We start from the raw sequence: 12,604 nt of genomic DNA on the forward strand, positions 1-12,604 counted from the left end.
GGGAGTTTTAAATATATATTATATACATATCAACAAATATTTCCTTAGGAGACATTCTTGGAAGTGTGTGATTATTGAGTCAAAAAGTATGAAAATACTTTTCACATTTAAATACACATGGTGAAATGTGTATCTAGCATGTGGACCCTAGCCACAAACGAGGATTCAAGTGACAATGGAAGGAGACAGCTTGAAAAGAATAAACTGAAAACAAAATAAAATAAAATAAAAAAAGGAATGTGGACCAAAGAAAGATTCACATTTCCCCCAACACGGGGTTTCAGACATTGATTCTCAAACCTTGAAGAGAATTAGTATCACCTGGGGTGGGGGGTTGGGAGGTGGTTGTTAGGCTCCACCCCCTACAAATTCTGAATCCAGAGCTCTCGGGTGAGAATGGGGAATCTCATCTTCAGCTAGCTTCCAGGTGATTCTGATGCACCCCACATTTCAAAACTCTGACTTAACTGACAGCTAATCATGTGGGAGGTGGAACAAGCTGGAATTATGATTGCCGACACTTAGTTTAATTATGATTAGCTTAGTAATCAATCTGCAAAATAAATAGCTCTTAAAACTTATTATTTTTCATTCACAGTTTTAACTCCTGTTCCTTCCATTCTAATATAAACTCCCCCTGCCCTCACAATACAATGTTCCTGAAACTGAGATGCTTCTTACAATCGACATTTTTTTTTTCATGAAAAGATGTTAGCAAATCAATGTTAATGTAATACAGTGAACTGTGTCTTAATCAAAGAAATACAACATTTGCAGTGACCTCAAAGGTCCATGCTGGGAGGCCATCTGTAATGTTGTGGATTCCTAGGTTTGAATCATGAGTACCCTGAAAGCAGTGTGGAGCTGAGGTGAGTGGTGAGTGAACCTGGGTGACTGCCCAAGGTCCCAAGCAGCCCTTCTGCTTAGCAATGCAGTGACTCTCCTGAAGCAGTGAAGCCCATCACCACCTCAACAACAGCACATTTTGTTTCCTTGTGAAAATCAGCCCTCAGATACTGCCAGTGGTTGGTATGGGTGATGGGTGTAGAAAGGCCTAAGAATGATCTTTTAATCTAAAAAGAGGTACTTTGAAAAAATTGAGGAGCTGAGCTGTGGCAGCAAATAAGACCTATCAAATGAATGATATAAATAGTTTAGATTCATGGAGTTGTCCAATGTTTAAATGATATTTTAAGACTGTGTAATGAAAACTTAATTACATTAGGAGAGTTGAGACGATCTCACTTTTTTTCTGAGAATGTTAAGGATCTACATTATGAAACTTATATATACTTGCATGTATGTATTTGTGTATAAAAATACACACACAAGAGACAGAGAAAGGTAGATACTGTATGATCTTACTTATTTGTGGAATCTATAAAATCCAAACTGACAGAAACAGAGATCAGAATGGTGGTTGCCAGAGGTGGGGGTGGAGGATGGAGGGTGGGCAAAATGGGTGAAGGTGGTCAAAAGGTACAAAGTTCCAGGTATAAGATATAATATACAGCATGGTGACTACGGTTAACAAGACTGTATATTTGGAAGCTTCCAAGAGAATAGATCTTAAAAGTTCTTATCACAAGGGGAAAAAATTGTAGCTATGTGAGGTGATGGAATTTGACTAAACTTACTGTGACAATCATTTTGCAATATATGCACCTATCAAATCACATTGTTCACCTTAAACTTATACAATGTTACATGTCAATTATATCTCAGTAAAACTGGGAAAAAAATTTAAATTGTACACAGAAGGAAAAAAGAAAATATACATACAAACAACCCCCCAAATGTTTATGTACACATCTATAATTATTTATATATATACACATGCCTACAATTACACATATATAAATATTTCTATACATACGCACATGGATCTACATACGTATCTCTATATAAATATGTACATATATACTGATATATATAGTATGCATTACAAGATATTTTAAAAATGCAATTAAATATTTTCTGTGGTCTATTGTAACTGAGCAAGTCACATATTAATGACTTACTCCGAAGTCAATATAAAGTAAATTGGGGACTTCCCTGGTAGTCCAGTGGGTAAGACTCCACGCTCCCAATGCAGGGGGCCCAGGTTTGATCCCTGGGTCAGGGAACTAAACCCCGCATGGATGCCACAACTAAGAGTCTGCATGCCGCAACTAAGAAGTCCACGTGCCGCAATGAAGATCCCGCGTGCTGCAACTAAGACACAGTGCCGCCAAAATAAATAATAAATAAATAAATATTAAAAAGAAATAAATGGGAGGTGAAAATATTATTCTAGTCTTTCTTTTCTTGTTCTCCTGCTTGTACTTTTTTCTTAAGGTCACATCATACTCTGCGTTGTACTTCATTTATCACTGTGCCTGCCTCAGCTCTCCGTTAGACTACAAATTATCTAAAGGCAATGATACTCTACTAGTCTTCGAATCCTTCAGTGCCTAACAGAGTGATCTGCATATAACAGAGGCTTAATAAAATCTGAAGGAGTACTAAACGAATAGATGACTCAGGAAACACAAGCTCCATTCTGAGCTCTTTTATTAATTACCTTCTTAAACTTAAGCAAGTCATTTAATTTCCTTGAAATCCAGTTTACCCACTCTTACAATTACAGAATTGGTTTAGTTAGCCTCCAAGGGATCTTGGAGATTTGTTTTGTTTCACATATTTTAAAAATTTCAAAAACTATTATAAGTGCTCCATAACACTATGGAGATTATATAGATTCTGCTGTGACACACAACTTTATCATTTCTTCCATTAAATATATTAGCTATCAACAAAAGAAAAATCAAGTAAAATATCTAAAACCAACAGGTATGCACTGCATATACAGTGAAGTGTCAAGGAAAACTAAAAAATACAATTTGTGTTCTTTTGTGAGTAGCTTATTTCACTTAAACATCAGAAATCCTAGAATCTAGCCTGAGTTTTGCCATTTACTAGCTGGGTGACCTTCAGAAACAAGTCAATTGAATTCTAAGGCTCCATTTCCTGGTCTGTAAAATAAAGATGATACCGGCTTTATCTCATTCTTAGGGTTGTTGTGAGGTCCATTAAGATAATATATGTGAAAGCAGTTTATATAGTGCTGTACGAATGAAGGTTGTAGTTTTATACCTCAATACCAATGTTTTGATGATATTCAGCAATATATTATTATGGCACAATGAATTCAAAATGCACCAAGGCTCTGCTAAAAAGAAACATAAAAAAACTAAAATGATAGATGTGACAGGAAGCAGCTCTGAAAACTTAATTACATTATGCAAATGTAAGGTAATGTTATTATTTTATATCTTGATGCAGATTTCTGAATCAGTTACAGGGACACATTCCAAGTAGTAAATGACTAGGTAACAAATTAATGTATCTGAACAGAGAGGAGTAGAAATCTTTATACTATTTCTTAAAAAGTCTCAATTAGTCTCTTCAATCTTTCTGAAAATTATTCACTAATGTCGAAAAGATAACATGTTAAATGACAACATTCTGTGACAGTAGAGACATAAATGGATCTACCTTTAAAAATAACTTTTTTCTTCTGCAACTTACATTTTTTATTGAAGTATAGTTGATTTACAATGTTGTGTTAATTTCTGCTGTGCAGCAAAGTGATTCAATTATACATATATATATATATTCTTTTTCATATTCTTTTCCATTATGGTTTATCACAGGATATTGAATATAGTTCCCCATGTTATACAGTAGGACCTCATTGTTTATCTATTCTATATATAATACTTTGCACCTGCTAATCCCAAACTCCCAATCCATCCCTCCCCCACTCCCTCTCTGCCTTGGCAACCACAAGCCTGTTCTCTATGTCTGAGTCTGTTTCTGTTTGGTAGATAAATTCATGTGTCATATTTTAGATTTCACATATAAGTAATATATGGTATTTGTCTTTCTCTTTCTGACTTACTTCACTTAGTATGATAATCTCTAAGTCCATCTATGTTGCTGTAAATGGCATTATTTCATTCTTTTTTATGGCTGAGTAGTATTCCATTGTATATATGTATCAATACCACATCTTCTTTATCCATTCATCTATCAATGGACATTTAATTGTTTCCATGTCTTGGCTATTGAAAAATAACTTTTCTTATTTTTATTTTCAGAGGGACTTTGAGAACATGGGCTGGATGGCAAAAGAGAATATGACTATTGCTGCCAAGAAATAGATGTCTGTGCCTAATACAAGGGGAACAAACCCAGAGCCTGCAATTTCCTAGAGTCATAATGAGGTAGTTCCCAGTCCATAGAAGTAATGATAAAATGGTATCTACTCTATTCATTTACTCATTTATTAGTTCACTCAACAAGTATTTATTTTGCTCTGGGTACTGTGATTGGAAGTGGGGACTAAGTAGTGAATAAAAAGGATGGGGTTTTTTCTTTCCCAGACTTTTCAATCAGGCAGAGAAAACAAATGTTTAAAGAACATGGACCAGGGTAGTATGTCTCTAAGAAGGCAAAGAGCTTAAAGAGACACATACTTATGGGAATTGGGGGCAACCTAATTTTATTAAGCTTCAGTTTCCTCATGGATAAAAATGGAACAGTGTTATCACCAAAGTCATGAGTATTTTGGAAGATTAAATGAAACAATGGATGTAAATCATAGTGTGTGATACATAGTAAATTCTGGCTAAATGGCAGACTTTAAGGTGTTGATAAAGATGTCTTTACCAGCTATACAACTTTGAACAGTTTGAATAGACTTTATTTATGCCATGCTGGAACATTCTACAAGGAACCTTACCTTATTCATAATTCAGATCTCTAAAATGTATGACATGTTGCACTTGGAACTTGGTTTTCTTTTTTTTTTTTTAGAAATATTGGATTAGCTTTTTTTTTTTTAACATCTTTATTGGAGTCTAATTGCTTTACAATGGTGTGCTAGTTTCTGCTTTATAACAAAGTGAATCAGCTATACATATACATATATCCCCATATCTCCTCCCTCTTGCGTCTCCCTCCCACCCTCCTTACCCCACCCCTCTAGGTGGTCACAAAGCACCGAGCTGATTTCCCTGTGCTCTGCAGCTGCTTCCCACTAGTTATCTATTTTACATTTGGTAGTGTATATATGTCCATGCCACTCTCTCACTTCATCCCAGCTTACCCTTCTGCCCACCATGTCCTCAAGTGCATTTTCTATGTCTGCATCTTTATTCCTGTCCTGCCCCTAGGTTTTTCAGAACCTTTTATTTTTATTTTTTTTAGATTCCATATATACGTGTTAGCGTATGGTATTTGTTTTTCTCTTTCTGACTTACTTCACTCTGTATGACAGACTCTAGGTCCATCCACCTCACTATAAATAACTCAATTTTGTTTCTTTTCATGGCTGAGTAATATTCCATTGTTTATATGTGCCACATCTTCTTTATCCATTCATCTGTTGCTGGACACTTAGGTTGCTTCCATGTCACGGCTATTGTAAATAGAGCTGCAATGAACATTGTGGTACATGACTCTTTGTGAATTATGGTTTCTCAGGGTATATGCCCAGTAGTGGAATTGCTGGGTCGTATTGTAGTTCTATTTTTAGTTTTTTAAGGAACCTCCATACTGTTCTCCATACTGGCTGTATCAATTTACATTCTCACCAACAGTGCAAGAGGGTTCCCTTTTCTCCACACCCTCTCCAGCATTTATTGTTTCTAGATTTTTTGATGATGGCCATTCTGACCGGTGTGAGATGATACCTCATTGTAGTTTTGATTTGCATTTCTCTAATGATTAAGGATGTTGAGCATTCTTTCATGTGTCTGTTGGCCATCTGTATATCTTCTTTGGAGAAATGTCTATTTAGGTCTTCTGCCCATTTTTGGATTGGGTTGTTTGTTTTTTTGTTATTGAGCTGCATGAGCTGCTTGTAACTCTTGGAGATTAATCCTTTGTCAGTTGCTTCATTTGCAAATATTTTCTCCCATTCTGAGGGTTGTCTTTTGGTCTTGTTTATGGTTTCCTTTGCTGTGCAAAAGCTTTGAAGTTTCATTAGGTCCCATTTGTTTATTTGTGTTTTTATTTCCATTTCTCTAGGAGCTGGGTCAAAAAGGATCTTGCTGCGATTTATGTCATAGAGTGTTCTGCCTATGTTTTCCTCTAAGAGTTTTAGAGTGTCTGGCTTTACACTTAGGTCTTTAATCCATTTTGAGTTTATTTTTGTGTATGGTGTCAGGGAGTGTTCTAATTTCATTCTTTTACATGTAGCTGTCCAATTTTCCCAGCACCACTTATTGAAGAGGCTGTCTTTTCTCTGTTGTATATTCTTGCCTCCTTTATCAAAGATAAGGTGACCATGGGTGCATGGGTTTATCTCTGGGTTTTCCATCCTGCTCCACTGATATATATTTCTGTTCCTGTGCAAGTACCATACTGTCTTGATTACTGTACCTCTGTAGTATAGTCTGAAGTACAGGAGCCTGATTCCTCCAGCTTCATTTTTCTTTCTCAAGATTGCTTTGGCTATTCGGGGTCTTTTGTGTTTCAATAAAAATTGTGAAATTTTTTGTTCTAGTTCTCTGAAACATGCCATTGGTAGTTTGACAGGGATTGCATTGAATCTGTAGGTTTCTTTGGGTAGTAGAGTCATTTTCACAATATTGATTCTTCCAATCAAAGAACATGGTATATCTCCCCGTCTGTTTGTGTCATCTTTGATTTCTTTCATCAGTGTCTTATAGTTTTCTGCATACAGGTCTTTTGTCTCCATAGGAAGGTTTATTGCTAGGTATTTTATTCTTTTTGTTGAAATGGTGAATGGGATTGTTTCCTTAATTTCTCTTTCTGATCTTTCTTTGTTAGTGTATAGGAATGTAAGAGATTTCTGTGCATTAGTTTTGTATCCTGCTACTTTACCAAATTCATTGATTAGCTCTAGTAGTTTTCTAGGAGCATCTTTAGGATTCTCTATGTATAGTATCATGTTATCTGCAAAAAGTGATGGTTTTACTTCTTCTTTTCTGATTTGGATTCCTTTTATTTCTTTTTCTTCTCTGATTGTTGTGGCTAAAACTTCCAAAACTATGTTGGATAATAGTGGTGAGAGTGGGCAACCTTGTCTTGTTCCTGATCTTAGTGGAAATGGTTTCAGTTCTTCACCATTGAGAACAAGGTTGGCTGTGGGTTTGTCATACATGGCCTTTATTATGTTGAGGTAACTTCCCTCTATGCCCACTTTCTGTAGAGTTTTTATCATAAATGGGTGTTGAATTTTGTCAAAAGCTTTTTCTGCATCTATTGAGATGATCATATGGTTTTTCTCCTTCAATTTGTTAATGTGGTGTATCACATCGATTGATTTGTTTATATTGAAGAAGCCTTGCATTCCTGGGATAAACCCCACTTGATCATGGTGTATGATCCTTTTAATGTGCTGTTGGGTTCTGTTCGCCAGTATTTTGTTGAGGATTTTTGCATCTATGTTCATCAGTGATATTGGCCTGTAGTTTTCTTTTTTTGTGACAACATTGTCTGGTTTTCTTATCAGGGTGATGGTGGTCTCGTAGAAAGAGTTTGGGTGTGTTCCTCCCTCTGTTATGTTTTGGAAGAGTTTGAGAAGGATAGGTGTTAGCTCTTCTCTAAATGTTTGATAGGGGCTTCCCTGGTGGCGCAGCGGTTGAGAATCTGCCTGCCAATGCAGGGGACACGGATTCGAGCCCTGGTCTGGGAAGATCCCACATGCCGCGGAGCAACTAGGCCCGTGAGCCACAACTACTGAGCCTGCGCGTCTGGAGCCTGTGCTCCGCAACAAGAGAGGCCGCGATAGTGAGAGGCCCGCGCATCGCGATGAAGAGTGGACCCTGCTTGCCGCAACTAGAGAAAGCCCTCGCACAGAAACGAAGACCCAACACAGCCAAAAACAAAATAAATAAATAAATGTTTGATAGAATTTGCCTGTGAAGCTATCGGGTTCTGGGCTTTTGTTTGTTGGAGGATTTTTAATCACAGTTTCAATTTCAGTGCTTGTGATTGGTCTGTTTATATTTTCTATTTCTTCCTGGTTCAGTCTTGGAAGGTTGTGCTTTTCTAGGAATTTGTCCATTTCTTCCAGGTTGTCCATTTTATTGGCATAGAGTTGCCTGTAGTAATCTCTCATGATCCTTTGTATTTCTGCAGTGTCAGTTGTTACTTCTCCCTTTTCATTTCTAATTCTAGTGATTTGAGTCTTCTCCCTTTTTTTCTTGATGAGTCTGGCTAATGGCTTATCAATTTTGTTTATCTTCTCAAAGAACCAGCTTTTAGTTTTATTGATCTTTGGTATTGTTGTCTCCATTTCTTTTTCATTTATTTCTGCTCTGATCTTTATGATTTCTTTCCTTCTGCTAACTTTGGGGTTTTTTTATTCTTCTTTCTCTAATTGCTTTAGGTGTAAGGTTAGGTTGTTTATTTGAGATTTTTCTTATTTCTTAAGGTAGCATTGTATCGGTATAAACTTCCCTCTTCGAACGGCTTTTGCTGCATCCCATAGGTTTTGGGTCATCGTGTTTCTAGATATTTTTTGATTTCCTCTTTGATTTCTTCAGTGATCTCTTGGTTATTCAGTAGTGTATTGTTTAGCCTACATGTGTGTGAATGTTTTACAGATATTTTTCCTGCAATTGATATCTAGTCTCATAGCATTGTGGTCAGAAAAGATACTTGATACGATTTCAATTTTCTTAAATTTACCAAGGCTTGATTTGTGACCCAAGATATGATCTATCCTGGAGAATGTTCCATGAGCACTTGAGAAGAAAGTGTATTCTGTTGTTTTTGGTTGGAATGTCCTATAAATATCAATTAAGTCCATCTGGTTTAATGTATCATTTAAAGCTTGTGTTTTCTTATTTATTTTCATTTAGGATGATCTGTCCATTGGTGAAAGTGGGGTGTTAAAGTCCCCTACTATTATTGTGTTACTGTTGATTTCCCCTTTTATGGCTGTTAGCATATGTCTTTTGGTGGGAACATTTAATCCATTTACATTTAAGGTAGTTATCAATATGTATGTTCCTATTACCATTTTCTTAATTATTTTGGGTTTATTATTGTAGGTCTTTTCCTTCTCTTGTGTTTCCTGCGTAGAGAAGTTCCTTTAGCATTTGTTGTAAAGCTGGTTTGGTGGTGCTGATTTCTCTTAGCTTTTTGTCTGTAAAGGTTGTAATTTCTCCATTGAATCTGCTGTATAGATCTACAGATCCTTGGTGTGTAGAATACTCTTGGTTGTAGGTTTTCCCCTTTCATCACTTTAAATATGTCCTGCCACACCCTTCTGGGTTGTAGAGTTTCTGCTGAGAAATCAGCTGTTAACCTTATGGGGATTCCCTTGTAAGTTATTTGTTGCTTTTCCCTTGCTGCTTTTAATATTTTTTGTTTGTATTTAATTTTTGCTAGTTTGATTAATACATGTGATTGGCATGTTTCTCCTTGGATTTATCCTGTATGGGACTCTCTGCGCTTCCTGGACTTGATTGACTATTTCCTTTCCCATGTTAGGGAAGATTTCAACTATAATCTCTTCAAATATTTTCTCAGTCCCTTTCTTTTTCTCTTCCTCTTCTGGGACCCCTATAATTTGAATGTTGGTGCATTTAATGTTGTCCCAGAGGTCTCTGACTGTCCTCAATTCTTTTCATTCTTTTTTCTTTATTCTGCTCTGCAGTAGCTTTTTCCACTATTTTATCATACAGGTCACTCTGTTCTTCTGCCTCAGTTATTCTGCTATTGATTCCTCCTAGAGAATTTTAAATTTCATTTATTGTATTGTTCATCATTGTTTGTTTGCTCTTTACTTGTTCGTGGTCCTTGTTAACATATCTTATATTTTCTTCATTCTATTTCCAAGATTTTGGATCACCTTTACTATCATTACTCTGAATTCTTTTCCAGGTAGACTGCCTATTTCCTCTTCATTTGTTTGGTGTGGTGGGTTTTTACTTTGCTCCTTCATCTGCTGCATATTTCTCTGTCTTCTCATTTTGCTTAACTTACTGTGTTTGGGGTCTCCTTTTCGCAGGCTGCAGGTTTGTAATTCCCGTTGGTTTTGGTATCTGCCCCCAGTGGGTAAGGTTGGTTCAGTGGGTTGTGTAGGCTTCCTGGTGGAGGGGACTAGTGCCTGTGTTCTGGTGGATGAGGCTGGATCTTTTCTTTTTGCTGGCAGGATCACGTCTGATGGTGTGTTTTGGGGTGTCTGTGAACTTACTATGATTTTAGGCAGCCTCTCTGCTAGTGGGTGGGGTTGTGTTCCTGCCTTGCTAGCTGTTTGGCATGGGGTGTCCAGCACTGGAGCTTGTTGATCATTAAGTAGAGCTGGGTCTTAGCGTTGAGATGGAGATCTCTGGGAGAGCTTCCACCATTTGATATTATGTAGGGCTGGGAGGTCTCTGGTGGACCAAAGTCCTGAACTCGGCTCTTCCACCTAAGAGGCTCAGGCCTGACACCTGGCCGGAGCACCAAGACCCTGTAAGCCACACAGCTCAGAAGAAAAGGGAGAAAAAAAAAGAACGAAAGAAAAAAAAATCAATAAAATAAAGTTATTAAAAAATTATGAAAAATAAAAAAATAAAAAATAATTAAAAAAAGAAAGAAAGAAGAGAGCAATCAAACCAATAAACAAATCCACCAATGATAGCAAGTGCTAAAAACTACACTAAAAAAAAAAAAAGGAAAAAAATTAAAAAGGACAGACAGAACCCTAGGACAAATGGTAAAAGCAAAGCTATACAGACAAAATCACACAAAGAAGCAGACACATACACACTCACAAAAAGAGAAATAGGAAAAATATATATATATATGTATGTATATATTAAAAAAGGAAGAGAGCAACCAAATTAATAAACAAATCTACCAATGATAATAAGCTCTAAATTCTAAAGTAAGGTAAACATAAAACCAGAAACAAATTAGATGCAGCAAACCCCAAGTCTACTGTTGCTCCCAGAGTCCACCACCTCAATTTTGGGATGATTCGTTGTCTATTCAGGTATTCCACAGATGCAGGGTACAGCAAGTTGATTGTGGAGATTTAATCCACTGCTCCTGAGGCTGCTGGGAGAGATTTCCCTTTCTCTTCTTCGCACAGCTCCTGGGGTTCACCTTTGGATTTGGCCCCGCCACTGCGTGTAGGTCACCTGAGGGCATCTGTTCTTCGCTCAGACAGGACGAGGTTAATGTAGCAGCTGATTCGGGGGCTCTGGCTCACTCAGGCCTGGTGGAGGGAGGGGTACGGAATGCAGGGCGAGCCTGTGGCGGCAGAGGCTGGTGTGACGTTGCAACAGCCTGAGGTGCTGTGTGTTCTCCTGGGGAAGTTGTCCCTGGATCACGGGACCCTGGCAGTGGTGGGCTGCACAGGCTCCCAGGAGGGGAGGTGTGGATAGTGACCTGTGCTTGTACACAGGATTCTTGATGGTTGCAGCAGCAGCCTTAGTGTTTCATGCCCGTCTCTGGGGTCCGCGCTGATAGCCGCGGCTCGCGCCCATCTCTGGAGCTCATTTAGACGGTGCTCTGAATCCCCTCTCCTCTCGCACCCCGAAACAATGGTCTCTTGCCTCTTAGGCAGGTCCAGACTTTTTACTGGACTCCCTCCTGGCTAGCTGTGGCGCACTAGCCCCCTTCAGGCTGTGTTCACGCAGCCAACCCCAGTCCTCTCCCTGGGATACGACCTCTGAAGCCTGAGCCTCAGCTCCCAGGCTCCGCCTGCCCCAGCAGCTGAGCAGACAAGCCTCTCGGGCTGGTGAGTGCTGGTCAGTACTGATCCTCTGTGCAGGAATCTCTCCACTTTGCCCTCTGCACCCCTGTTGCTGTGCTCTCCTCCGGGGCTCCGAAGCTTCCCCCCTGCCCATCCCCCGTCTCCGCCAGTAAAGGGGCTTCCTAGTGTGTGGAAACTTTTCCTCCTTCACAGCAGGTGAAGGTCCTGTCCCTATTCTTTGTCTCTCTTTCTTCTTTTTTCTTTTGCCCTACCCAGGTACGTGGGGAGTTTCTTGCCTTTTGGGAAGTCTGAGGTCTTCTGCCAGCATTCAGTAGGTTTTCTGTAGGAGTTGTTCCACATGTAGATGTATTTTTGATGTATTTGTGGGGAGGAAGCTGATCTCCACATCTTACTCCTCCACCATCTTGAAGCTCTCTGGAACTTGGTTTTCTGATCCAAGCTTCTGAGTTCTGACCTTTGGCTTTGTCTCAGGTCTCTAACTTCACACCTACCATCAGACCTATGTCTGAAACGGCCTCTCCTGTTCTGGACTTCCCTTCTTGGCTACAATCCACACTCATCTGCAGAAGCTATGTTTCCTACCTACTCCAGATAATAACTGCCTGGACTCCTAGGATCAAGATTCCCACCTGGTCTGCCCCATCCTGAGGAAGGTATTTAGTGAATTTTCTTTGTAATAAAGCAAATTATGCTCCGTAAGGTCTCATTTTTTGCATGTTGTTAAATGACAAGATTTGATTAGATAATGCGTTTGTACCCATCATTTTATAAATTCCTATTTCTCTTTTTTATTTTGGTGTGAAAATGATCATATTTTGCAGAGTCCTTTGTAAAATCCCATGAAATCTGTTGAAACAGTAGGAACACACAAGCCAG

The 12,604-nt window shown here is 38.5% G+C and overlaps 1 protein-coding gene across 4 annotated transcripts in view; it reads right to left on the reverse strand.

The window, feature by feature from the left end:
- JAKMIP2 (janus kinase and microtubule interacting protein 2) overlaps window positions 1-12,604 on the reverse strand; it is a 192,190-nt gene that overhangs the window by 110,843 nt on the left and 68,743 nt on the right. The gene's annotated exons all lie outside the window — the stretch shown is intronic.

The sequence above is a fragment of the Balaenoptera acutorostrata genome, chromosome 2 (genome assembly GCF_949987535.1).
Source record: "Balaenoptera acutorostrata chromosome 2, mBalAcu1.1, whole genome shotgun sequence".
In the NCBI taxonomy this organism is placed as follows: domain Eukaryota; kingdom Metazoa; phylum Chordata; class Mammalia; order Artiodactyla; family Balaenopteridae; genus Balaenoptera; species Balaenoptera acutorostrata.